The sequence below is a fragment of the Apodemus sylvaticus genome, chromosome 19, assembly GCF_947179515.1.
Source record: "Apodemus sylvaticus chromosome 19, mApoSyl1.1, whole genome shotgun sequence".
Classification (NCBI taxonomy): domain Eukaryota; kingdom Metazoa; phylum Chordata; class Mammalia; order Rodentia; family Muridae; genus Apodemus; species Apodemus sylvaticus.
Window position 1 is genome coordinate 61,564,203 of NC_067490.1, and position 27,933 is coordinate 61,592,135.

The 27,933-nt window shown below is 43.9% G+C and overlaps 1 pseudogene; it reads left to right on the forward strand.

Annotated features, from left to right (window-relative positions):
* Window positions 1-27,933, forward strand: LOC127669342 (zinc finger protein 431-like; annotated as a pseudogene).

Below are 27,933 nucleotides of genomic sequence, written 5' to 3' on the forward strand. Positions count from 1 at the left end.
GCAGTGACTTTTGATGATGTGCACGTGAAACTCACTGAGGAGGAGTGGAATTTTCTGGGTCCTTCCCAGAAGAGTCTCTACAAAAATGTGATGTTGGAAACCTACCTGAACCTCAAAGCTATAGGTAAGAATGTTATTTTTTTTCTGAAGGATATAAATGTTTCTTGGTTACTGATGATCTTCTATTGACCCGTCCAGCAGGTCCAGTTATTCCTGGGTCCTGAAGGGGCACTACCTGAGGGTCAAAAATGGGGGGGAGAGAAAAGGGACGCCAAGCACGCTAACAAAATCAGAGTCAGTCTGGGTTGTGTCAAGGCTTCATTTAATGTCGGGGAGGTAAGTGGGTTTTAAGGCTTACAGAGAAGGAATTAACCTTCACACCACACAAAGGAGGGAAGGGTAGAGACACCCCTAGAGATTGAATACAATACAGGAAGCAAGGAGGTCATCTGGAGGGGACACCCGGAGTTAACGCCGGCAGGAACATTCCGAGGTTAGGAATACCGATGGTTGCTACCTCCGCGTCTGTCAAGGCAGAATCAATCTGTGATTTAACAAATCTGTTAAAGGCCCAGGGGCCAAATGACAAAAGCAACAAAAGACCCAGGAGGGGCCCCAAAAGGCTGGAGAGCAAGGTGGAAAGCGAGGGCGAAGTCTCAGCATCAGCATACTCTGGCAGGTAGAATGTTCCTTCAGCATCCTGTAGAAAGAACACAAACATGCCTCTTTTCTACACTTAGAGTTCCCTGGCATTAAAATTTTTAAATTTTGGAGGCATATAGAGATCTGATTCTCACTTCTTTTATTATAAAAATATTGTTGTAAAGTTCTATGGGCCTGTTCTATAATATCTTGCCTCTACGAATTATGAAGAATCTCAGTAATATGACTAATATTAAATTATTAATATAACATTTCAATTGACTGACTATAATAATCAGTTATAACATTTGTCTTAATCCGATTTGGAACATTCAGTATAAAAAATAACATGTAAAAACAGTTATAACTAGAAAGCTTGAAAAGCTGTCAGTGGTCATATGTATATTTTGATTAATTATTTGAATTGCATTTGTATTGTAAAATTTAAGAATTAGTAGCATTAAAAAAGAAACAATTTCAAGCAATTGTAAGCCATGAGTTTTATATATATATTATTAATATATAAATCAAAAGTTTGATTTTTAACACTTTAAGAAGAACAGCTACAGCAACCAATTCAATTATCTGTGCTGAAGCAAGGGGACACTCAAAAGAATAAACATGTGATCTAATTATATGAGCTTTACTCCCATAGTAGATGTATTTTTATAGGATGATGTATAAATCTATAAGAATAAAAATATGTATAGAGGTATATTTTTAACAATTTATCTTTTAGATAACAATTATTAATTTTGCCTAAAAATAGCTTGCCATGTAATAAATCAACCATCAATGTTTTGTAATAATTAATTTGATTGCTGTTTGAAACAAGGAACAAATGTTTTTTACCTTGAAAGCAGAGGTGTAGTTCTTCCATGGGCAATCTTAAGATGAGGTTAATATAACATAAAGCCAATTAATATATCCTAACAACCTTTGAAAATCATTTATGTAAAAATTCTAAAGGCCTATGGTTAGAAGAAAAAGCCTGTAATGAACATTCCATGAACATTATACACTGAAGAATTTAAGATCCTAGCTTCTTGTATTGAGATAGAGACAAAATATTTTTTCTCACTTAAGGTAAGGCTACTTGCCATTCCTTAAAGAAAAAACCTTCTAATGAAATTGTTTTATTGCTTCTTTAAAGTTAGAAGCGAATGCTTTTATAATTGTCAGAATGTAAAGCAAAAAACACCCTTTAATCTATAATTTTGTATGGAGTAGACAGGCCAAATGTTAATGCCATATTGACCTTTTATAGATTTTAACTGCATTTTAAACCACACGGATAAGGATGTAAGGAATGTCCTTTAAGCCAAACATTCCCTAGTTGAGGTGAGGTCTATAAGGCAAAAATAGTTTTTCACAAGCTTCCACTGAGGCAGCCTCAAGCCTTGCATTAATTCAAATGTAAATTCCTTTTTTTTCCTCCCCAAGGACCCACCTTGAGTCTTTGTCTAGGACATTACATGTGCTTCCTCAATCTAAACCACCTTCTAATCTGAGCTTTTTATCTAAGACCAGACCCAACCCGCCTGTCCAGTCCAGCAAGGACACCTTGAGGATTGAATAACCAAAGTAACCTGCAACTCCAGGATTCCGGGAAAGATCCCAGTTTCATAGTAGTCAAAGGAGCCTGTTTGATATCAAATAAATTTCCACTGAGATCTCCCTTTTAATTTTGGAGGGTTAAATTTTGCTTCTAACATTGTAGCCTATAAACTTGTGGAAAAGTTGCAATGGGTCTATAATGGCCACAGCAGTATCATTCTTAAAATTATCTTAATTACAAAACATGTTAACAATCATGAGCCTTTAACCAGGTGCAAACTGAAAACAGCAGCCAATGACACACTGGCAATTTTTATTGTAACTCAATTTTTCCTTGCAATATTAGAGCACAACTACAACTTTGGAAGCAAGTCCCAATTTTAAACAATCTATTTTCTTTAAAATCAATGGCAAACATATTATCTTTACAGCACAAGGTTTGTCTGCCTGTTCTTATGTTCAAGTGTATGACGGTGTAACTTATTAAAGAGGCATTATTTTAAATCATATTTCTTATAAGTCCAATCTCCAGGCCAAGATTTGCACATGAAACACCAAGCCAATTTAGAAGCATCATAGAGGCCTGTATTTCCTGGGTTGCATCCTTTTACGTGTAGCTAGTTAAGATGGCTCTGACACTGAATCACCAGTTTTAAACTAACCTTTTCTTAATAACACTATACCTTTTAAATCATAGCCAATTAATTTATAACTCTATAGTCAAGCTATGTAAAACCTTATACCATTAAGACCTAATTAAAAACAAAATAAAGCGATTACACGAATTTTATTAGTTAAACCAGAGTTTTCCCAAACTGGAGGTTATTGGCCCTTCAAGAGAAAAGTTGAGCACGTTGCCACTGCCGGGTGTACCAGCTCGTGGGCCGCAGAGTTCCGGGCTCTCTGTCGGCCGCCGTTATTGCCTGTGCCCCGCGCGCCATGTGCTGCCCTGCACTCTACCTCCCAAGTGCTGGGATTAAAGGCGTGCATCACCATTGTCCACTGCTGCACATATTTTTTTTTCCTTTAGCTGTGTTTTACTCCTACTTATGAATGTGAGGCACCTCAAATTAGCCTCCTCTGTGTAAACTGCAATTGGCAGGACTGCCAGCAAGATAAAGTTTTTTTTTTTTTTTTTTTTTTACCATTTTTTTTTCTTTTTAACATAAAACATAAAAACGACCAATCATTCAGCCAAACAAAACAATAGACAACACAAACTGACACACATATAGACAAGTTTTGGTGCACCAAAAGACAAACAACAGACAGCGAGGGAACTTGATGTCCCAAAGAGATCCAAATATCTTAACCTGAACTAAAGAGCTCTCCAGTAGGTTTCAGAGAGAAAACAGGACATCTCCCGCTTTCCTGTCCTCACCAGGAGAGTTTTGAGATAGCTTCCAACCATTCTTTTTTTTTTTTATACTGTGTCCTACACATGGAAAAACTGCTTTTCTGAAACCTGCTTTTTCTCTTAAGATTTAACAAGGGGGAAGGAGGATGCCTAGTCAAACACACACACCTGTGGAGAGGGAAGGCGAGCCCAGGAATTTCTCTGCAGTCCAGGTCTTACATGCTGCCTGTTAGAGGCTTCTCCTTGGCCGCCTCAGCAGCAGGCCCCGACTTCTACCTGCATGGGTCTCCCCTGTCCATTTTTGCCTAGTCCCTGTCCAGCGAGATAGCTCTGGGAGAGCATTTGTTGAGCAATAACCTCATTAGGACCACACATAAGGACTTTCATTTGAGAGAGAATGTCTCTTCCCCAGAGGTTAACAGGCAGACCAGGGACCACGAAGGGCTGAGTAGAGCCAGTATTTCCCTCACTGTCCTCCCAAGTCAGCAACTGTGAGCTCTGGAGAGTATTTTTTGCTTGTCCAATCTCCTGCAGATGGGTCAGAGAGGCTTGCAAAGGCCAAGTGTGGGGGGGGGCAAGCACTTTGCGAGATCACAGTAGAATCGGCAGCTGAGTCTAAGATGCCCTCAAAGCTTTTACCATTTATTTTAAGGCTGAGTATAGGACGATCTCTGGTGATTGCCTGGACCCAGTAAAGGTCTGAGGAACCTGGCTGAGAGGAGCCGCGCTGCATGCCTATCGCTGGATATAGGGTGGCAGGCCACATGGAGGAGCTTGTTTTGGCTCTGGCTTTTTCTAGGCATTTGACTTTGAAATAAACCTTGAAGTTAGAATGACCATTTGTCCCTCGTAGCTCCTTTAAGAGGGATACTTGCTCTCTGCAGCTTTTCTCCTCCAAGTTGGCTTTCTCTCCGGGGGTTCTCTTAACTTAATGGCATATCAGCAAGGGATGGGTCCCTCAGGAGCGGAGGATAAAGAGAAGTTTCAGAAGCGTATTGCGGGCACTCAGCCCTGTGTATAACGACTGAGGAAGGTTTTGGAGATTTCTTTTTAGGGGAAAGTGAGGTCACAGAAGCTGCCCGTGACAAAGGGTAGAGGCAATATTCAGCAGGGTCCTTGTTCGCACTCTGAATGAGCCGCCAGTAACTAAAGAATGTATCAGACATTAGTTCACCTGTACCTGTATTCAAAATCTTATTAATTTCTTTACCAACCTTATTCCATGTTAGCAGGTGAATATCAGGTCCACTTAAACCCAACCAAAGGCATTTTTCATGACAAAACAAAAGAACTTAATTAAATCTTTTTTCGTAACTCTTACTCCTCTATCCCTGAATGATTGCTTGATTTCTCTTATGAATCAAGCCTCTTTAGCCTCTTTTTTCCCCAATGATAATTGGACAACAATGTTTGGCCACTTACCTGCCCCTACAGTGAAGCAAGAGCTATGCGGTCTGTGGGGTCCTTCATTCCTTTTTCTGGGATTTCTCCTCCGTCGTCCGGTAGTTGACCGTACTTCGGATCCCTGGTTCGGGTGCCACTATGACCCATCCAGCAGGTCCAGTTATTCCTGGGTTCCGAAGGGCCACTACCTGAGGGTCAAAAATGGGGGGGGGGGAGAGAAAAGGGAAGCCAAGCACGCTAACAAAATCAGAGTCAGTCTGGGTTGTGTCAAGGCTTCATTTAATGTCGGGGAGGTAAGTAGGTTTTAAGGCTTACAGAGAAGGAATTGACCTTCACACCAGACAAAGGAGGGAAGGGCAGAGACACCCCTAGAATTGAATTCAGAAAGCGAGGAGGTCATCTGGAGGGGACACCCGGAGTTAACGCCGGCAGGAACATTCCGAGGTTAGGGCAGGAACATCTTGTGGTATTCTCAGGAATCTTCTCGGTAGCTCTTGGGGAAGGCTCTAGTTAATTGTTCTCATATGTAGCAGCCACCACATTAGGGCCATGATTAAGCATAAGTCTGAATAGCTCAGGACAGCTTCCCACATTCTATTATTTTAATTGTATGAAAATTGAGCAGAATAATTCAGTTCCACTGAATTATCACTGTAACTTTCATGGTGCAGGGGAAATTCACAGTACCTCTAATTTTGCCTATTTTCCAAAGCTATATCATGTATTTTCTGTTACTATGTTTTAGGCTATAATTGGGAAGAGCATCATCATGAAGAACATTATCAAAATAATAGAAGTCATGAAAGGTAATTTTCATGTGCAAGCTGATACAAATTTGTCTCTGAGGAAATTTTAATATCTTATGGAATCTCCAGGAAAAATCAAAAGTGTAAAATCACAGTCCTTTAAGTATAAATATGATTATAATATTCTTACAAAACGATGTACCTCAAGATCTTATATCTGATTTGTGTATCCATTTGATAAGTAGCTCCATTAGACCTGTGTTGTAGATCTGCCAATCTGTATAGTCTCATAGTATTTAGAAATTGCACATTGAATAGTGATAAATTTATATCGAAAACATTCTAATAAAAAAATAGTCCATAGAAAATTTGGTGATACTCATATTCTTGTAGTAATATGGTTCAGTTTGGTGAGAGGGCATTTTATGAGAATCAAGAATATTGTTGTGGAGAAACATTAGTCCATATTGCACATTTTATGAGAAACAAAAATTCAAACAGTGTGAATACAATGCGTAAACCTTTCATTTATCATTCTTTTTATTAGGTATATCATGTGTCACAATGGATAATAATCATGTGAGCTTTGGGATATGGAAAGAAGAAGCATAAAATTTTTGTTCTAAAACAAGAAGATATGTTGTATTCTGCCTTCGAAAGAAATTAGGAATATGAAAGACATTTATAATTACTTGGGTTTTTAGCTTTACAGGGAATATCCCAAAACTCATAGTGTAAAAAAATCTTTATGGGGACTAGGAATTTGGAAATTCTTCTGTGTGTCCTGGTTCCCAGTCACATGTGTTGTAATTCACACTAGAGGAAAAATATGAATACAATCAGTGTTATGCAGATCAGAGTTTTTCTAACTTTATTCAGATAGCTAAAATACATCATGTAAAAAGAGGGTATTATAAATATGAGCCATGTAATAATCATCACAGTTGTCTTAAACAACTCATGATGAGGGAGAAAAACATGAATATATAAATTGCTATAAACTTAAGATCTGATGCTTCTTTACCATTAGACAAATTGTAAACATAATTTATATTAATTACATGATTGATCAGAGTAATGAATGTGGTAAAGATTTCACATGTGCTAATTATCGTTGCAGGCATGTAAGAAGATATACTGGAGTGAAACCCTATGAGTGTAATATATGTGGTAAAACCTTTACAAGATCAAGTTATCTCCAATATCATAAAACAACACATCCTGGAGAGAAACATTATAAATGCAATCAATGTGGTAAAGCCTTTGCAAGACCCATTTATCTCCAAAAACATAAAATGACACACACTAGAGAGAAACCTTATGAATGTGATCAATGTGGTAAAGCCTTTGCACAGCGCAGTAATCTCCAATATCATAAAAGAACGCATACTGGAGAGAAACCTCATGAATGCGATCAATGTGGTAAAGCCTTTGCACAGCACAGTCATCTCCAAAATCATAAAAGAACACATACTGGAGAGAAACCTTATGAATGCAATCAATGTGGTAAAGCCTTTACAAGACCCAATTATCTCCAAATACATAAAAGAACACATACTGGAGAGAAACCTTATGAATGTATTCAATGTGGTAAAGCCTTTGCAAGACCCAGTGATCTCCAAATACATAAAAGAACACATACTGGAGAGAAACCTTATGAGTGCAATCAATGTGGTAAAGCCTTTGCACAGCTCATTCATCTCCAAAGACATAAAAGAACACATACCGGAGAGAAACCATATGAATGTAATCAATGTGGTAAAGCCTTTGCACAGCGCATTAATCTCCAATATCATAAAAGTACACATACCGGAGAGAAACCTTGTGAATGTAAACAATGTGGTAAAGCCTTTGCAAGACCCAGTCATCTCCAGTATCATAAAAGAACACACACTGGACAGAAAACTTATTAATGTAATCAATGTGGTAAAGTGTTTTCACTAGGGATAAGTCTCCAAATTCTGTGTGCTGGAGAGAAACATAATGAATATGATCATGAATTAAGTGGGAATTAGGAGGGTATCATAGTAGGATATGATAGACATGGGTGCTTGGGATTATTTCTACTCTGGAGATTTTTTTTTTATGCTTTTGCAAAGAAGTTTGCTGCCCTCATCTGAAGAGTTTCTTTGAGGTTAAAATAAAGATGTTTACATTAATTGTATTGACAAAGTAAGTCATGAAAATCACCACATAGAATTTGGCCTGAAAGTTTTTAACAAGCATAGAAACTAAGAAAGGAAAAATAAAAAAAGAAAGCTTCAAAATACAAGGCATCATCAGGAAGTTGAATGATGTTTAATCTTGTGATCAAGGATATTCAATGGAATTAAAGGAATGGTTCTACTAGGACAAGATTACATTCACCTAAACATATGGATTTGCAGTTGTATGAAAGTGAAATGTATCATGTTAGGAATTATTATTACCTGGATACTGTTTTGATGTAGACACGTGAAGATACAATTATGTGTCATATTGCCAAGAGGTAGATTTGGATTCTGGGTTCTGGATTTAAAATATAAAATAGAAAGGCTTAGTTCCAGGCATGGTGTTACATGCTTTTTAACCCACCATTCACGATACAGAGTTATGCAGATCTTTGAGATCAAGGTAGATCTCTAAGAAAGTTCCAGGAAAGCCAAGATTAGGCCGTGATGTATTTGAAATATTGAAAGCTGTTGATAATGGAATAGAAGGAACCACGTTCCAACCCCAGTAAGCACCAGAACTCCAAGAATTTTATTATAAAGTGGTGTTGAATATTGTCAGAGAATTTTACATTACCTCATGAGATGATCAATTCTTGGTTTTTCTTACACTTTAATCCCATTTTGTTGAACCATCACTGTTTCTAGAATGAAGCCTTCCTCATTGTTAATGGTGGACGATCTTTTGATGTGTTTCATATTTTATTGTATTTGTTTTATCTTTTAAGTATTTTTGAATCTGTGGTTTTAGGGATAATTCGTCTGTAATTCTCTTTAATTGCTCAATCTTTCCTGACTGGATATATGAGTAATCAGGGGTGCAGAAAATAAATTGACTAACATTTATTTTGTTTCTATATTGTTGAATACACTGAATTCTTGTTAAATCCTCTCTGAAAGTCTGGTAGGACTCTACCCTAAAACTCATAGACGTGGGCTCATATTGGGGACATATTTTTAATGAATTCTGTTTTCCTTCATGTTTATGTCAGTTTAAGTTGTTTTTCTCTATTTTGGGGATGTGTAATCTATTGCGGAAGTTAGCTATTTCTTTTAGAATTTCCAAGTTGGTGGAATGCACCCTTTTTAAACTATGTCTTTACTACTCTCTGGATTTCTTCATTACCTGTTATTTAATCCCCCATTTCATTTTAGATTTCATTAATTTGTATATTCTTTATCTTTTAATAGGAGTTTGTTGATCTTGACTAATAAAAGGATCAAAAGACCAACTCCGTGTTTCATTAATTCGTTGAATTGTTTTCTTTCTATTTTATCAATTTCATCCCCCAACTTGAAAATTTCTTGATGTCTCCTCCTCGTTTTCTTTGCTCCCTCGCTTCTTTTTGTTGTAACCTTTAAAACGTGCTGTTAAATTGCCAGCATGTGAGTTTTCCAATTTTTTCCTGTAGGCATTTTGTGCTGTGAACTTTCTTTTAGCTCCACTTTCCTTTTCTTTGTGTTCCATGAGATTGTGCATGTTGCATATTCATTTCCAATGAACTCTAGAAAGTCTCTGATTTCTTCCTTTATTTCTGTGTAGACCCATTTTCTCTCAAACATTAGTTTGTAGTCAGTTAGCTGTCCTTCCTCATCTCTTACAACACTGAGACATCAACAGGTTTTTGGCCCAGGTCATATATTTTGTCTCATCAGAGTGTGTGGGGACTCCTGGGTCTGGTGCAATCAAGGACATGAGGAACCCAATTTCTAGGGGCCACCCACTGGGCTTTCTTGTTGTTCTCTGGGGTGCAATTTAGTCCTTCCCCATCAGATCGGTCCTCTCCTTACAAATGACCCCATGGGTATGAGAGGTAGCAATCGCATACCAGCCATGTGTGTCTTGTCTTTTCTCAGCTCTAATGACATTTCAGAGCTGCCAGTTCAACTTCCTGGGCTGACATTCCTGCCAGGTGTGGTCCTCCACATGTGTTCTCGGTATTTGACACCACCGCTGCCCCAGCATACCTCTGTCCATCCTGAATGAGGCAGTTTCCATTGGTGAACCCCGTTACCCCTACATCTATTTGAGCAGTCATACAGAGGCCCATCCAGCGAGGTCAGGGTCCAACAGCAGGGCAGCTGAGTAGATACTCTGGGGAGATTCAAGAAGAGAGGCTGGTAAAGAGTCCTTCTGGGATCATTTTTACCCAGAAGCCATTGTGACTGAGGTGTAAATAGAGTGGTTGTTAGCTTGTGCCCATTGGTGACACATTGGCCATTGGCTAATGCCAGGACCCCTGGTCTGAGTATGCAGTCCACAGGTCTACAAAGGTCACCTGAAGTTGGCAGAGTAAGGCTTTATTTCTTTGCAGAGGCTTAAATAGCCTCAATTTTAAGGCATCTAAGAGGGCCTCCATTTTTGTTTTCTTCTGTAGCCACTGGAAAGTCATTTATAAACTGATGAAGAGACTCTGTATGTAGCTTTTAGTACAGTATAGTGTTGAACTGTATCAACAAAAGATCATGGGTTTCCATTTTACTTTTAGGGTAACCCTGGTCTTGTGGTGGGGCACTTTTGATTCTCAGGGCCCCCTTACGTCCTTTTTAGGCATCACTTATGGTCTTCTCGTTTGGCCTTGGCTAACAACAGGGTCTTTCCCAGGTCTCCAGTCTGATGCTTCTGTCCTCCCATCTGCGTCTCCTCTGCAGTCTGTCCTCCATTAAATAATCTCTGTGCCACTGTCCTTAAATCTCTTAGAGAACTCTTTCCTAACTACTCCACCCTCTGGGGCTTTGTCTTCATAGCTGGTGGTCCCTGATGGACAAAAGCTCAAGCCACTGCTGCCTTGGCTTTGCTCTGGTGATTCAGGGTCCATGGGCGTGTATTGTCAAAAATGTCTCCATGACCCTATCTACAACAGTTGACTGTGCTTGCTTCCAGCGGATCCAGGTTTGACTTCCAGCACCCACAGGTTGCCTGAGGTCTGTAACTCCAGGTCCAAGGCAAACCTGGAGCTACAGACTCTTCTGGCCTCTGTAGGCATTGCATGCACATGATGTACAAATATACATACAGGTCCAAGGCAGTCTGATGTCCTCTTCTGGCCTCTGTAGGCATTGCATGCACATGGTGTACAAATATACATACATACATACATACATACATACATACATACATACAAAACACATATGCATAGAAATAAATAAATCTAAAAAGCCAGTGTACATAGCATAAACACCTTTATCTCTTCCAGTATTCACTTGGTGTTCAGAAGCATTTTTGGAATCACAAACAAAGTGTTCCTTTGGTTAGCACAGACTAGCCTGGAGCTCACTCTCCTTTTGCCTCAGCTTTCATAGCAATGGGAGCTGTGTTACTGTGTCACGTTTGAAGACATGATTTCTTTGAAAGGCTATACAACAGTCCCTCACGGGAAGGCATCCCACCACATATTTAAATTTCCCTCCTTGTTTGTTCTTAAGATAACTTAGCCTATGCTAGTCTGGAATTTGCTTTGTAGCCTAGGCTAGCCTTAAATCCAAAATCCTCCTGTCTTACCTTCCTGAGTGCTAGCATTATAGGTCTGAGGCACTACATCAAGTCTAAATTCATTTCTCAGCTGAGGGATAAAAGCGTAGATGGGACATACTGACCACCTACCACAGGACAGTTCAATAGCTGTGTGATTCACACCAGCTAAATGTCTACAGCTACACAAGTGTTTTTCATCTCTTTATGGCGAAAGCCTTCAAGATTCTTCCTTGTAATTTTTAAAATATACGGCATGGTATTATTATTATCCACAGACAATTGGCTGGATAACACTCCCCAGAACATCTTTTTCTTTTAATTATATCCACTTCTTCATTCTGTGTGTGCATGTGTGTGCTCACACCTAACTTCTTCTGACTGCAGCTTGCTGTATAAAACACGCATTTTCTATTGTATGCTTAGAATATTTTCTCATTACAGATGACATCTCGCTGAATATATACAAAGCTTCTTTGGGATAAATTCCAGCAAACGGAACTGTGAATGGACATTTCTAAGACTCCTGACACCAGCTGCCAAATAAATGCAATAAACACAACAAGCAATGCAGCACGGGTGCAGCTCTAGACATGCAATGCAGCACGGTGCAGCTCTAGACATGCAATGCAGCATGGGTGCAGCTCTAGACATGTAATGCTGCATGGGTGCAGCTCTAGACATGCATGGGCCAGCTGAGGCCACACCAACTCTGGGATCTGTCCCATGGCTGAGAAGCTCCCACTTCTGCACGTGGGACTGCACCTTGGAATCAGTGTGAAAGCATCCCTGCCAGCACTGGTCATGCCACCTCATACAGCAGTTAATGCCTAGTTGCTAGGAGCACCATGCTGTGACCCTGGGGATGCAGGCAGAGATGAACTCTGCTCCCCAGTGTATCCTCCTGTTCAACCTTTTCATCTTCCACAAACAGTTCCCAAACTATTTTTAATTGATTTTTTTTTAAATTTTGTGTGTGTGGATGTTTCTTGCCAGTGTTAAGTGATGTTAAGTATATCACATATAAGCCCATGGGGATGAAAAGAGGGTTTGAAACTGGAGGTACAGCTGGTTTTGAATTAAAATGTGGGTACTGGGAACTGAACCCAGGTCCTACGTGTCCCGCGCTACCGTCTCGCCAGCAAAACGACGCGGCACACTCAGGTTCCTTCTGTAGAATGCTTTAATGGCTCTTGAGAGGCAGAGCATAAGCTTACAACCATGGAGACTCCCAACGGTCTGAAAAACCGTCCCTTATATAGGCTGGTAAGCCCGCCTAGGACGTGGCACTTCCTAATTGGTTGCAGCTCATCAGCCCATATTACGCCACGAGGTAGGCAGAGACCGAAGGACGTTAAATCACTTCAGGCATGCGCACTGATTTGTTCGCCGGTTAATGATACATTTTAGCTAGATGCGAACGCCACCTTGTAATGGAGTTTGCAGGAGCAACGGGCGGCCCCTCACATCTCCCTCTTTTTGTTTTATTATGCAGCAAATAGATCTCCCAATAGAGAGGGTAGAGACAGTGGTCGCACCTCCCAGCTAAAAATATTGATCAGACCATGTGCGGGAGTTATCCCTAGGCTTATTCTGGAGCCCGAGATACTCTCGACCTGTCCTCTGCCATTTTTCTGGGAAAGGGAGACTTGGGCAGGCAACCCTTATGCGGAACGACATGTCTCTCAGAGGGATAGTGGCCCTCTGTGCGATACCTTGTTCAACAACCCTCCTTGGGTGCTGTATTGGACACTCTGCCCAGTGCAACGAACCTGAGTTCCGGGCGTGCAAGAGCTGTCCGGTCAGCGATCTATTGCTTGAGTATAGTTAACCATACATCAGTGGAAGCCCCATGTTCCAGGGCTGCAAGCGCCTGAGCAATAACCACCTTGTCTCCCTTATTTTGGGTTCTGAGTCTGCACACCATTCATAGGAGAAACACCAGTCCGCAGCAGATGGCCATGCCAAACAATCCAACCCCCACCCATTCTTTGAAATAGGAGACGGCCGAAGAGATCCAAGATGACAGCAAGACATGTGGAGTTGATCTGGAGCACGGCCATCCTTAATTCTCGAAGCGTCTGCTCAAACTCAGAAGTCCAATTCTAAAAAATGAACTGAAAAATGAACTGAAAAAGATTCTTAGACAAATTAGTAATGAATGTGAGGCTTTGGTAATTGGCCAAGACCTTGGCCACCAATGGGAAGAGATGATGCTCTTATCCACCCCAGTGTCTAGAATACCTTCAAAACTTTTGCCATTAACTTGTAGGAGCAGCTTCGGTCTATCTTGTAAGCTGACAACCAAATAGGTTGATGCCCCCCAGGGGAAATTAGTCTGGTTGGTCACATAGCGCCTCTGCCCTGTCAGCATGTCAAAAGTCCACTCCTGTTGTTCTGGTGTTAAAGATGCAGCATTGGCTCTAGCTTGCTCTTGAGCTGCTTCGTGCCAGAGGGCCTTCCATTCCATGTATTGGCCCATACTGCTAAGCGTGGCTTTGGCCACTGTCTGCCAATCAGCAGGTGTCATAGAATCTCTTGCCAACCTATCCAGTTGTGCTAATGTAAAATTGGCGCAAACGCCATACTTTCTGACTGATTCTGCTAATTCTTTTATCTGATTATATTCCACGGGCGCATATACCCGCCCGTCCTCTAGGCCTTCAAAAACAGGGAAGGCCGAGCGTAGCTTCCTTCTCACCTTATCAGGTAGGAGGGATAAGGATCCTCGGCGGACCTCATACAGAGGGGGTGCCGAAGGGACCACCTGTGAAGCAGCTATCCCATAATGTGAATGTCTTTGGTGTCTCTTATTGCCCTGAAAATGATGATAACTCTCCTCTTCATATTTTGCTACTTCCTCATCTAGCTCAGCCTCCTCCTCGGGGTCGAGGCTTTCATCCTCTGAGCTTCCAGGGCTGTCTGAACTACTTAATTGCAGAGCTTTCAGCTCTCGGACGGGGTATAAATTAGTCCCCTTGTCCAACTTTTCAACAAATAAAGAGTCTCTAGGTTCCTTAAAATACACTCCCTTGTCAGCAGACTTTCCGGGAGGGCCGTTTTCCTTATCTCTAGGTTCCTTAGAATACGCTCCCTTGTCAGCAGACTTTCCGGGAGGTCCATTTTCCTTATACTGGGTTCCTTAGAATACTCTCCCTTGTCAGCAGACTTTCCGGGAGGTCCATTTTCCTTATACTGGGCCCATTTTTTCCTTTGCGCGCCTAACCTCTCACTGCGTTCAGTTTCTGACATGCTATCCTGGACTTCCTCAAGAACACTTCCTCCATTCGTCTAACGAGGTCCCTACCTAGCTTATTCCAAGAGGCCAAAGTTAGTGAGCCGGAGCAGGCATCTGAGCGTTCGGTTGGTAATCTAAAAACCTGCGTGGAAAGCGAAAGTAAAAACCTGCCTGGAGAGCGAAAGTATCTACTTCGGTCTTATTGCACTTAACACCAACCTTGATGGATACAAATGTTACCACAATTGCCCCTAGAACAATAACCAAGGCCTCAATACTATCTTCCTGAAGCGGAGGAAACTCAAGCCCAAGTCCAGAAAAAACATACCTCTCTGAACATCTTTACCTACAGTTCTGAAACCTGAATTTAAGGGGTCTCCACTTTGGTGCTGACGATGGTCTGGTCGTATTCCCGGGTTTTCAGCACCAGTTGTCCCGCGCTACCGTCTCGCCAGCAAAACGACGCGGCACACTCAGGTTCCTTCTGTAGAATGCTTTAATGGCTCTTGAGAGGCAGAGCATAAGCTTACAACCACGGAGACTCCCAACGGTCTGAAAAACCGTCCCTTATATAGGCTGGTAAGCCCGCCTAAGACGTGGCACTTCCTAATTGGTTGCAGCTCATCAGCCCATATTACGCCACGAGGTAGGCAGAGACCGAAGGACGTTAAATCACTTCAGGCATGCGCACTGATTTGTTCGCCGGTTAATGATACATTTTAGCTAGATGCGAACGCCACCTTGTAATGGAGTTTGCAGGAGCAACGGGCGGCCCCTCACACCTATGCAAAAGCAAACAAAGAATTTGGAATTCTTAGCAACTTAACCACTGGGCCATCTCCCCAGCCCCATTTTTTTAAAGAGACAGAGTCACAGTTTTCTACTGCCCAGTCTGGCTATAAATTCCTGAGGTCAATCAACCATACCTCAGTTTCTCAAGTAGCTGGGACTGTAGGTGTGTCACCACCTGCTTTTATTTATTTATTTATTTATTTATTTATTTATTTATATTTTGAGGGAAGCGGTGAGACAGAGTCTCTCTGCACAGCTCTAGCTGTCCTGGAATTCAATATGTAAGCTAGGGTGGCCTCAAACTTGCAGAAATCCACCTGCCTCAGCCTCCCAAGTAGCTTGGACTGCAGATGCGCCACCACCTACTTTTAAACTCTTCATATCCCTGTCCTTACCAGTAAGTCACATGTCCAAGGAATCTGAAGTGAGAAAGATCTGGGACTTTGGACACAGCCTCTGGTATTCCAGAGTCCTAGTCTGTGACATGACAGTAAGGCTACCTCCCTCTGGAATTACTGGAAAGATTAGTGATGGAAAAGTGAGGAGAAGTGTTCAGTCACTGTGATAAGAACCTAGAAGACACAAAACAAATGATAATTCTTTCAAAAAAATTATAATACATAACAAAACCACCAAAAAAATGTCTAATCCTCTGCCACTGGAGGAGATTAAAGACTCACACGGCTGTCTCACTTGTCTGACACTTATCCAGCCCCAAATGCCTGCAGGAACTCAAACCGTGAGGTGCGTTCCAAACCCTGAACTTCAGTCCCAGGGCAAGGGAGGACAGTAAGCACGGCCAGTCTGGCAGCAGGCAGCTGGTCAGAGTAGAGTCCAGGAGCTCCCAGTGAGCTACACACAGAAGGGGTGAGGACAGGCCACAGCAGACCACAAAGAAGGGACTGGCCAGGCCAGGGGTTTGGGAGTACCAGGAGGAGCCAGTGGGGAAGAGGCTCAAGGAACAGTGGCTCCTCCCAGCAGGACCAAGCATGTGACAAGAATAACAACCCTCCCCTGCTGACACCCCCTTCCCCCCCCACCCCTACCCTCACCCAGGCAAAGCTGCCATTGTTCACAGGGACAGCAGAGGTGAGTCACCGTGACATTGTCTACCACTCTATCAGCAGGAAACAGCTGGACTGCCCAATAGACCAAATGCAGGAAACCTCAATCTCCCCAGGGCCCCCCAGGGCCCTTCCCTGCTTAGACACCCAGCATCCTGCCTGCCTGTCCCCTTGAGAGCCCTAACCAGCCTCAGGAATCCATCCTGCACAGACAACTCCGTTTCCTGCCCCCGTGTTTCTGAGGCAAAACTCCGAGCCGCATTTTAGAGACCTTAGAGCTGGTGGCTCCTGGACGACATGAAAACAGGCAACAGGCAGAACAATGGCGCTGCATTAATTCAGGAAAGACACTTTCCCTAGACTAATGCCCGGGCAGGTGGGCACCACCCAATGCCACAGCATGTTCAGACAGAACAAGGACCATTCTGCCTTTGAAAAGGGGGTGGGGGGATTCTTCCCAACTTCCTTATCTACAGATTTGACACAGGCTGGTGCAGATAAAGGCCCTTTCCATGCTGAGATTCATAACCAGCTAAAACAAACAAACAAACAAACAAACAAAACCCAATAAAGAAGGTGGTTTGTGGCCTCAAGTCAGAAGACAGCCCCACCTGGGTCCTATCTCCAAAGTTTCTTAGCAGTGTCTCCTGGAGCGCACTTTACTTGACATCCTTTGATGAAAGTCTATAGCAAGTGTCTGTGGGGGATAGAATGTAAATTAGTGAGGTCAACACAGCCACATCCTCACACGGTCAAAACCAAATGATCCAGCACTTGTGTGGCAGAGGCAGGTGAAATTCTGTGAGCTCCATACCAGACAGGGCTATAAATACTAAGGTCTTGTTTCCAAAACAAATGATAGGTAGGTAGGTAGATGGATGGATGGATGGATGGATGGATGGATGGATGGATGGGTGAATGGGTAGGTGGATGGGTGGATGGGTGGGTAGGTGGATGGGTGGATGTGTGGGTGGGTGGGTAGATGGAAGGATGAATGGGTGGGTGGGTAGATGGATGGATGGGTGAGTGGATGGATGGGTAAATGGATGGATGGGTGAGTGGGTGGTTGAATGGATGGATGGATGGATGGATGGATGGATGGATGGGTGGGTAGGCGGATGGATGGGTGGATGGGTAGGTGGATGGATGGGTGGATGGGCAGAAGGATAGATGGATGGATGGATGGATGGATGGATGGATGGACGGATGGATGGATGGATGGGTGGATGGACAGATGGATAGATGGATGGATGGATGGATGGATGGATGGATGGATGGATGTACGGGTGGGTGAGTGGGTGGATGGGTGGATGGGTAGATGGGTGGATGGGTGGATGGGTAGATGGATAGGTAGATGGATGGGTAGGTGGATGGGTGGATGGGTGGGTGGGTGGGTGGGTGGATGGAAGGATGAATGGGTGGGTGGGTAGATGGATGGATGGGTGAGTGGATGGATGGGTAGATGGATGGATGGGTGAGTGGGTGGATGGATGGATGGATGGATGGATGGATGGATGGATGGATGGATGGATTGGTGGATGGATGGATGGATGGGTGGATGGATGGATGGATGGGTGGCTGGATGGGTGGATGGATGGGTGGGTGGGTAGATGGATGGATGGATGGATGGATAGATGGATGGGTGGGTAGATGGATGGATGGGTGGGTGGGTAGGTGGATGGGAGGGTGGATGGATGGTTGGGCTGAAGTTCAAGTCCGTCAGGGTAGCTACAATTTTCAAATTACCCAGGCTCAGTCCTCATGTATATAACTCTCTCCTGGTTGAGGTATGAGCTCTAACCCTGAACAGTATCACTGGGTCCTGAATATATCCCTGTCTATATGGCATTCATCTTATTTTAAACCTTAGCCTCCAGGGCTGGGCGTGGGGGCACACACACTTGTAACTTAGCCCCTGGGAGACAAAGCAGGAAGGTCAGGAGTTCAAGGTCATCATCTCTTACTACAGAGTAGATTCCCAGCCAGCCTGGTTTTCATGAGACTCTCTCCCAAAAGAAAACCAAATCTCCATCTCCACTTCTAAGGATTACAATAAAAAACAAAACAAAAAACAAAAAACAAAAAACAAACCCCAGCTGGGGTAGGAAGTGATGGGATCGAGGCTGCTCAGGGTTTCATGAAGTCACTTCAAGTAGGTCCTTGGGTAGCCAGGTGGTGCTAGCACACGCCTGTGATCCCAGCACTCTGGGAGGCAGAGGCAGGCGGACTTCTGAGTTCGAGGCACCTGCCCCTAAAGGAGAAAGGCCCTTTAGCCCAGAGTCACTGTCCACCTTCCCTTACTAGAGTCCCTGTTCCCCTCCCCCACACACAGACAGAGGGGGCCCACCCCCTCTTCTGATAGACACAGCACCACCAGGGCTAGCTGCAGTGTAGGTCCAAAAAAAAAATCAAACGTGTTACAGTCCCCAGGGCTGAAGCCAATTCTGCGACTACCTTTCTTGACCCATGTGCCCTACGATTAATGTTTCCCAAAGCCAGTAAGCCTAAAAGAATTCGCTGGGGAGAAGACAATACAGAAGGCCTCACCAGCCCTGCATATGCACAGGGTCCTTCTGCATGTCAACATGTGAGCTCCTCAGAAAGAAAGACTATCCCACCTGACCTGTCGCAGACTGCAGTGTTCTACAAGAGAAGGGACAGGGCACCCACAAGTTCATCCAGCCCTGGGCATGGTGGCAGGGTGGTCTGACTCCCCATTTGTGAACTCCCTCTTGGCCACATCTGTATTCCAGAAGTGTTACCTGAGACTGTCACCTTCCCCATGGCTCAAGGCATGGTCCAGTGAGCATCTTCAGGCAAGAATAATCCCTTTCTGCTAGGATGTGAACAACCATGACTCGGGGATAACCAGCGCATGGGGTGGAGGGTAACACTTGTTCTATGGCCAATTTTGGTGTAACTATGGAAACCCCAGCTCTCCCAAAGATGGGCCTTCTCATCTGAGCGCTACACAGAGGGTACTGGCTGCTTCTGCACTGATTCCTACTCTACTTGGTGAGCTGTCATCACGGCCCACAGCCCACTCGTGGGTACCACACAGTGTTATAGGACCATCCCGGCAGGAAACCAGAGATCTAGATAAAACAAGCAGAGAATGTTGAAACCTAGGCACCTAACCCTAGCATAACTACAGCTCTCCTTTTGCTCAGAGCACCTAGCCCTAGTTGTTTCAGTGCTTGAGGAATTGGACTGTCTAGTAATTATCTGTTGCTTCCTTGAAACTGTGGCCCCAGAGCATACTAAAGCTTCATTCCTCCTCCCAGCCACAGAGATCCAGTAATGGGGCCCCGGGAAGGAGGAATAAGATTGCAACCAGGGAGTCAGGTATCAGAGAGAGCCTCCTGGATCTTCTATGGGAAGCTGACTTCCCATTTGCTTCAAAGTACCAAACACCCAACACAGCAGGCTGAGAACCTCTGCCCAGCCTTTCCAGATGCCTGGCTGAGGTTTTATCGCCTTGCCCAGAATGCCAGAGTGCACAAAGCAGTGCAGAGTCAGCTTTACACATGCCCATCCGCACTTAGCCCTGGAATGTATGGAGCCTATAAGCTGGCGAGGCACCACCAGTGTCACCACAGAAACATAGGGTGTCCCTAACTCACCCAGGTGCACTAGGCTGCACTCCCTCCCAAATTACAGCCTTCACCAAGTCCCCTTGCTGAGCTATCCAAGGAGGCTGCTGCGAGTTTATGCCTGGGGTGCAGAATGCTTTCACAGTGAACCTCTTGGCTGCAAAACATTTCTTTTCCAAAAGATGCTGCCAGGAAGCTGGGAGAAAAGAAAAGCAAGAGCAAAGGCCCACTCAGCCTTTGTTTTTCTTTGAAGAGTGCACACAGGCCTGAAGGCAAGAAAGCAGGGCTGAGCTCTGTGGGTGTGGCCCGCCTGGGGCCAGCCATGCCCCAGGGAGAGGTGAGTTTGATAATGGATAAGCTGTCCAGAGCCCTGCAGAGCTTCACCTCAGCTAGGAGAGAGCAACCTCAGAACTGGGAGCAGGATTCATTAGCGCCCTGCTGCTGACTCTTCCCTGTTTCCTCCTGCCTCCGGGCCACAGATGACATTCACAGGGAGAGAAGAGCTACGGAGGCATGAGGCTCGGCAAGAGAAAACCATTAAAAAGAACACCTTGTGGAAAGTCAAAATGCGAGTCCAATGGTGAGTTGCCTGAGAAATTTGGGAAAGTGAAATCTGTGAGTCAGAAGGGCCTCCTCTTCCACAGCTGGGGCGACAAGAGAAAGCCTGGAACCTAGGACAGATTTGTTGAACAAAGGAACAGATGAAATCCCAGCAGACCTGGCCCTGGGGTGCCCATCTGGCTTTGTTAAAGGCCTGTCACCCAGACTGACAGTTTTCAAAGAGACAATAAGAAACAGCAGCGGGTATCTAGAAGCTAAGCTCTTGGCTACTTTCAAAGGGCAAACAGGCTGAAGGGGGTATGGGGGCAGTCTTAGGAGCCTGAGGACAACAGACACTATTTATTACAAAACCCAGGACTCTGTTAGACAATCTGCACACCCCCTCCCCACACACGGCACACACCAAATCTACCCAAGACAGCGCCTGGAAGCAGCACAGGAATAGAATCCCCTTCTTAGCGATGACCCTAAGTGACTCGCCTAGGAGGAACAGCATCCTAGGCAGAGAAGGGGGCTGTTCCGCTGCTGCCCAGGTGTCTGTGCGGTTTGATCCCTGGTCCGTTCTCCTACCCCTGTATACAGGGACGGACTGTGCTCCTATATAGTTCCATCCCTGGGTACACACCCCTGAAGGTGGCCTGGCCAGACGTGTCACCAAGAAACACAACCTTTCTCCCACCCTAGAACAGCGTCTTTACCATAGTAGATAGCAGAGTCTTCCCTTTCCCTTCAGCAGTAGCTGGATTTTGTGTTGGGAGCATCCAGAGTCCAGATCTCAGTGCCACTTAACAGATTTCAACTGAAAGACTACTGGCTTCTTTCATAGTGAGAAAGCATATTGTAGGGGACCCCCTGATAGCCATAGTCAACCACCCCACATGCGAGCTAGGCTCCCCAGGACCCTCCAGTATCTGAAGAGTGACGAGTGCACTGCCACTGTGTTAAAGCTGTGGCATGGGCACAGGCAGCCGAGCTCAGAAGACAGAGCTAACCCACAGCACAGACGAGGTGGACAGCAGTGACCTGAACCCACTGAGTCTTGGAGCCGGCTATTCTGCTGCTTAGAAAACTGACACAAAAGCCATTCAGCTAGTCTGCGCAGCCACCGAGAGGAATGGGGTCATGCTGCTGTGGAAATATGGCTGAAGAGCGAGTGAATGAGCAGTCGACCTGTGGAAGGAGAAGTCGAGCAGAGCGACGGCAGGATGCCAGCTTACCATAAAAATATCTGGAAAGTGTCACGGAGATGGCTCAGTGGGCAACAGTACTCACTCCCAAGCCTAAAAACCCTAAGTTTCATCCCAGGACTCACATGGTAGGAGACACTGACTCCCACAAAATGGCCCTCTGAACCTCATACATGCACCCTCTGACACGCATGTACACCATCAATAAACAAACATGAAAAAATACCTTTTCATCTGGAAAGAGCACAAACCAAAGGATGAATGACCATCATCCCTGAAGGGCAGAAGAGGGGGAGATTTTCCATTTCTATAATATATGTAATTCTGAATGTCTGTTTTATGTCTACAACAATAGACAGAGGAGGAGGAAGAAGCAGAGGCCATTGCTGTCTTAGAAACTTTGTTTTGGTGTCTGCTCTAAGCTTGTGTCTGCTGAAGCGTACTTTCTCATTCCCCAGCCTCTGCTTCCCAGTGCTGTCTTCCCAACCCCAAACCGCTCTGCTCTGGGGAGCACTTGAGGCACCTGTGAGTAAGGACCCCACCCTCCTGGCCAGCAGACTCCTTCTCTATGCAAACAACACTTGCCTCCACCAATCTCCAAGCTTGCCAACCCCCACCCCTGCAAGCACACAGAGCCCCTTTCCAGAATCTACCCAAACCCCAGCCCCTTCACCACAGTCCTCGCTTGATGGACTGCCCTGTATTATTCTGCCCCTCCCAGCCTGGTACTTCCCCCTCTGCCATTCCCAACTATCCTCTGCAGCAAACCAGTGAGACCCAGTGACAATCTACTGTCTATTTAGTGACTCGTGTCACGGTTTATGCTGTAAGTGCACTGCCTTGTTAACCAGGAGTTCCACGTGCTGCATGCATACATGCATACATACATACATAATAGCCACACAAGTCCACAGGCTGGCTGCAAACTTAATTGCCTTCCTGAGAGACCAAAGAGCTCTTCCTCACTCGGGTTCCTGCAATATCCATGTCCAATTTTTTAACAAAGCTGTTTAGATTCTCCCAGGATTAAGACAAGTGGAAAATTGCAACCCCAGACCTCAACCTCATTTTCTCTAAAACAAAACATGTCACTCTGCGTGCGTACACACCCGAAAACACGCACTCCACTCAAACCCAGCCAGACACCCTGCTGCTCAGAGCATGCCTCCCATAGGCTGCGGCCCCAGCGTAGGCTAGTGGCTTGCTGAGACAAGATCTGCTCATCAGTCCCTGGCACCTCCACCCTCAGGCTGGTTGAAATGTTTGGGCACACCACTCTATGGCAGCTCACCGGAGCACAGGGAGCAGGCACAGGTACACGCTGATCCACTGAGAGGCCACAGCTGGGCTTCTCAGCGGAGTCCCAGAACACCACCACCACGTTCCTGTCTGTGCAGACTCACATGGGCACAGTGAGGCATGAACAAATACACTAACACACATATGCATCATCAGACCCTGTTACAAGTGAACTCTGGGCTTACCTCTGACCAAGATCACTCCCCATGCACCACTCCTCCGGAGCCTTGACCTCGAACCAACAATAATACCCCCATCATTAAGAGGGGAATATATTGTGTGTACTCCATAATATGAGAAGGGTGTGTGTGTGTGTGTGTGTGTGTGTGTGCGCGCACGTATTTCAGTTTTTCTTTGTAATCTAAGAAATTACCATTTTTCTTTCTATGGTTTTTGTTTCTGTTTTATTTTTTTGAGGCAAGGTCTCCTTTTATACCTTGTCTGGCCTGTAACTTGCTATTTAGACTACAGTACCCTTGAACTCACAGAGATCCCTCTACCTCTGCCTTAATTTAGGGCATTTAAAGGTATGTGTCACCACACCCAGCTTGGGAAGTGCCTTTTTTATTTTTCAAATCTGCACAAAGTTGTTCTAAGTTACCAAACTAAAACCAAACAGAATACTACCCAGAGATCATTGGCCCGTCAGAGATCCTGCAGGGACAGTCAGATCTCCCCAACACATCAAGGTGGCCCAGAAATATCTAGGGGCTTCCTGACCTTCAAGGTCCCCTGGCTGTTCTGTACCCACTTCACCCACAAGACTAACCGGTTTAGTAAATACTGGCTCTGAGAGCAGAGACAGTGTCAAGGCTCAGAAAGTCACTTCCAGATACCCCACTGCAAGAGGGGAAACAGGATGCAAGGGCGTGCCAAAGTCAAAGCACACACAGTGTTAACCAAGGGATAGGTCAGAAGAAGCAAAATGCTTCACCTGGCTCTGGAGTACAAACTGAGCTCTCAGGATGTGAGGCTCACGTGGCCAAAGGACACTCCTGTGTGCCCTCGCCGTCCTCACAGCCCAGCCCAGTTCTACCTGGCTTTTTGGTTTGTGTTGGTTTAGAAGCCAAAATACGCGGAGCTGGTGGTGGTCTCTCCTCACTGCCTGTGGCCTCTACAGGAGCTGAAGCTTCAAGGCTCAGGCCAGCAGCCACTGGCCCCTGTTGCAGTCACACTGCAAATGCAGGCTGCTGATCAGAAGCTGGGGTGTGAGCCGGTGGAGAGCTTTCCTGGCACACATGAGACCCTGGGGCTCATTCCCAGAGCAGATTTTAAAAGAAAAGGGAAGGACCTAGCAGGACAAAGTGAAGGGGAGCCCAAATATAAAGTCCTTGAGAAGGGAAGAGAAGCAACTCGACAGGCCAGAAGAGAGGCTGAGAAACAGGCCACCTCCAGATGGTCAGCCATCTCTCTAAACAATCCCTGTCCTCCATCAGAAATCAGAGCTGCAGTTACTCATTAACGTTCGTCCCTCCCTCCTCCTTCCTGCTTTAGGCCAGCAGCAAAGAGAGCTTTAGAGGAGATGATTTAGAAAGGCTTGGGTCTGGAAGCTAACTCCAGACAGGGCTCACCTTGAAAACCACCTGGGCAAGAACTAGAGTGACCTTAGTGCCCAGTCCTCCAGCCTGAATGACTTTATAAAGGCCACCTGCAATGAAAGGCAGCAGCCAGAATCTGAGCCCCCCACAGAGTGGGACATCATTCCCGACTCTCACAAGCATGACGAGAAATGGCAAAACCCAAGCCCCAGAAGCCGCAGCCCATCAGTCAGGACAAACTTCCTGTCTGCTAAGCCCTTCCCAAGGTCTCTCTCACTCAGGGTGTCAACACAGATGTGCAGGAGGAAGCCTCAGTCACCTGGCTGAGAAAGGCATGATGTCAGAAGCTGTCTGTCTGCCCGGGGTGACACAAGTCTCCTGGGAAGATCCCTTTCACATGCAGCCTGTGAGGCCCAACAGGAGCACAGACAACAGGGTCTGGGATGGGGCTGTGCCCAGGAAAACCATCCTTTGTTCCTAAGTCCTGAAGAGCGGGCACCACAGGGCTGCAGGCCAGGGAAGAAGGAGAAGGACTTAAAAATGGGAGCACACACCTTTAATCCCAACATTCAGATAGCAGAAGCTGCTGGATCTCTGTTAGTTCATGGCCAGCCTTGTCTACATAGGGAGTTCCAGGTCACCCAGAGCTAACCCACCCCACTCCAAAACACATGAGAGCTCCTGATTTTTGTCTGAGTCCTTTCACTGCCTCCTGCAGGAGATTGATTCCCAGGGGCTGATAAGAAATTGCCTGGGTCAGCAGATGTCAAGGTGCAGAGAGTTCCTGGGCTGGTCCCTGTTCTATCCTCCATAAGAAAGAGAACTTCAGCCTTATCCACTGTTCCTGTGAAATGCTACCTCGTGGGATTGTTATGAATGTTAACCTATGTTTTTTGGGGTATTAATATACAACTTTTGTTCACCTAGAACACATTACATAGCCCATGCCAGCATCCAGCTGTATGACAAAACCTGCCTGTACCTCTATGATTGCAGACATGGGCAAAAACACCAAGCTTGCCAATCACTTTTGTAGTTAGTAATTGTTCTTACAATTTTTCAGATGTGTACTCAGTATTGTGGATGTTTCCAATGCACTTCTCTATCAATTGGCATTTCTCTGGTGAGGCTGGGTCCTATAAAAATGGTTAAAAAGCAACACACATGAATTTTATAATTCAAGCTCCATCTGAAATGACACAGTGATTGTAAATTCTGAGTCAGGATATAAGTGGAGCAAGTGCCAAAATTATATGAATATGTTTTTGAAAAAGCATGTATTTCCTTTACATTGATGTTAGTATCATTCTTTGTGTTGTACACAAGTATGGGATATTTAGGATGCAGTGACTCTTGATGATGTGTATGTGAACTTCACTGAGGAAGAGTGGAATTTGCTGGATCCTTCCCAGAAGAATCTCTATAAAGATGTGATGTTGGAAACGTACCTGAACCTCAAAGCTATCAGTAAAACTTATATTTTTCTAAAGGAAACAAATGTTTATTGTTTATTGATGGTCTTTTACTATTTTAATTGTGAATAATGAAGATTGAGCTGAATAATTCAGTTTTACTAAATTTTCACTGTAACATTCATGGAGCAGTGAAAATTCACAGTACCTTGAATTTTTCCTAATTTCCAATAGAATATCATTTAATTTCTTATATTGTATTTTAGGCTATAATTGGGAAGACCATCACCTTGAAGAACATTTTCAAAGTAGTACAAGACATGAAAGGTAATTTTTATGTGGAAGACAATACAAATTTGCTTCTGAGGAATTTTTCATATCTTTTGGAATCTCCAACGAAAAGCAAGAATGTGAAATAGCAGTCCTTTAAGTGTAGCTATGATTATAAGATCCAATATCTGATTTGTGTATGCCTTTGATAAGTAGCTACAGTAGAGCTGTGCTGTGGACCTGCCAATTTTTATAGTCCCATAGTACTTAGATATTGCACATTGAATATTGTTAAATTTATATCCTAAACATTCTAGTAAGCAAATAGTCCATAGTAAAATTGGTGATACTCATATTCTTGTAGTAACATGATTAAATTTTGTGATAGGGCATTTTATGAGAATCAAGAATTTTGTTGTGGAGAAACATTAATCTATATTGCACATGTTATGAGGAACAAAAATTCAAGCAGTGTAAATGCAATGTGTAAACCTTTCATTTATAATTCTTTTTTAATTAGGTATATCATGTGTCCTAATGGATAAAAACCATGTGAGCATAGGAATATTGAAAGAAGCAACATAAAATTTTTGTTCTAAAACAATGAGAAGATATGTAGTATTCTGCATTTGATAGACATTAGGAATATGATAGACATTTGCAATTAATTGGTTTTCTAGTTTTATGGGGCACAGCCCCAAACTCATAGTGTAGAAAAACTCTTTAGGTACTCGAAATTTGGAAATTCTGTATCTCCTGGTTTACAGTCAAATGTGTTTTAATTCACACTACAATTATATTTATGAATGCAGTCGTATTATAAAGATCAGAGTTGTTCAAAGTTTCATCAGAAAGCTAAAGTAGATCATATAAAAATCCCATATAAAAAGGGTTTGTTATCAATATGAGCCATGAAATAACAATTACAGGTTGTCTTGATGAGGGAGAACACCGTGAACATACAAAGTGCTAAAACATTAAGATCTGATGCTTCTTTACCATTAGACCAAATTGTAAACATAATTCATATTGATTACATGATTGATCAGAGTGATGAATGTAGTAAACATTTCACATTTGCTATTTTTGTTGCAGGCATGTAAGAAGTCATAGTGGAGAAAAACCCTATGAGTGTAATCAATGTGGCAAAGCCTTTGCACAGTGCAATGCTTTCCAATATCATACAAGAACACATACTATGGAAAAACCTTATGAATGTAATCTGTGTGGTAAAGCCTTTGCAAGAGCCAGTCATCTCCAAATTCATAAAAGAACACATACTGGAGAGAAACCTTATGAATGTAATCAATGTGGTAAAGCCTTTGCAAGACTGAGTAATCTCCAGTATCATAAAATAACACATACTGGAGAGAAACCTTATGAATGTAACCAATATGGTAAAGCATTTGCAAGAGCCTGTCATCTCCAAAGACATAAAAGAACACATACTGGAGAGAAACCTTATGAATGTAAACAATGTAATAAAGCCTTTTCATGTCACAGTAATCTCGAAAGACATAAGAGAACACATACGCAAGAGAAACCTAACGAATATAATCAAAGTGCTATAACCCATTCATTTCCACTATGA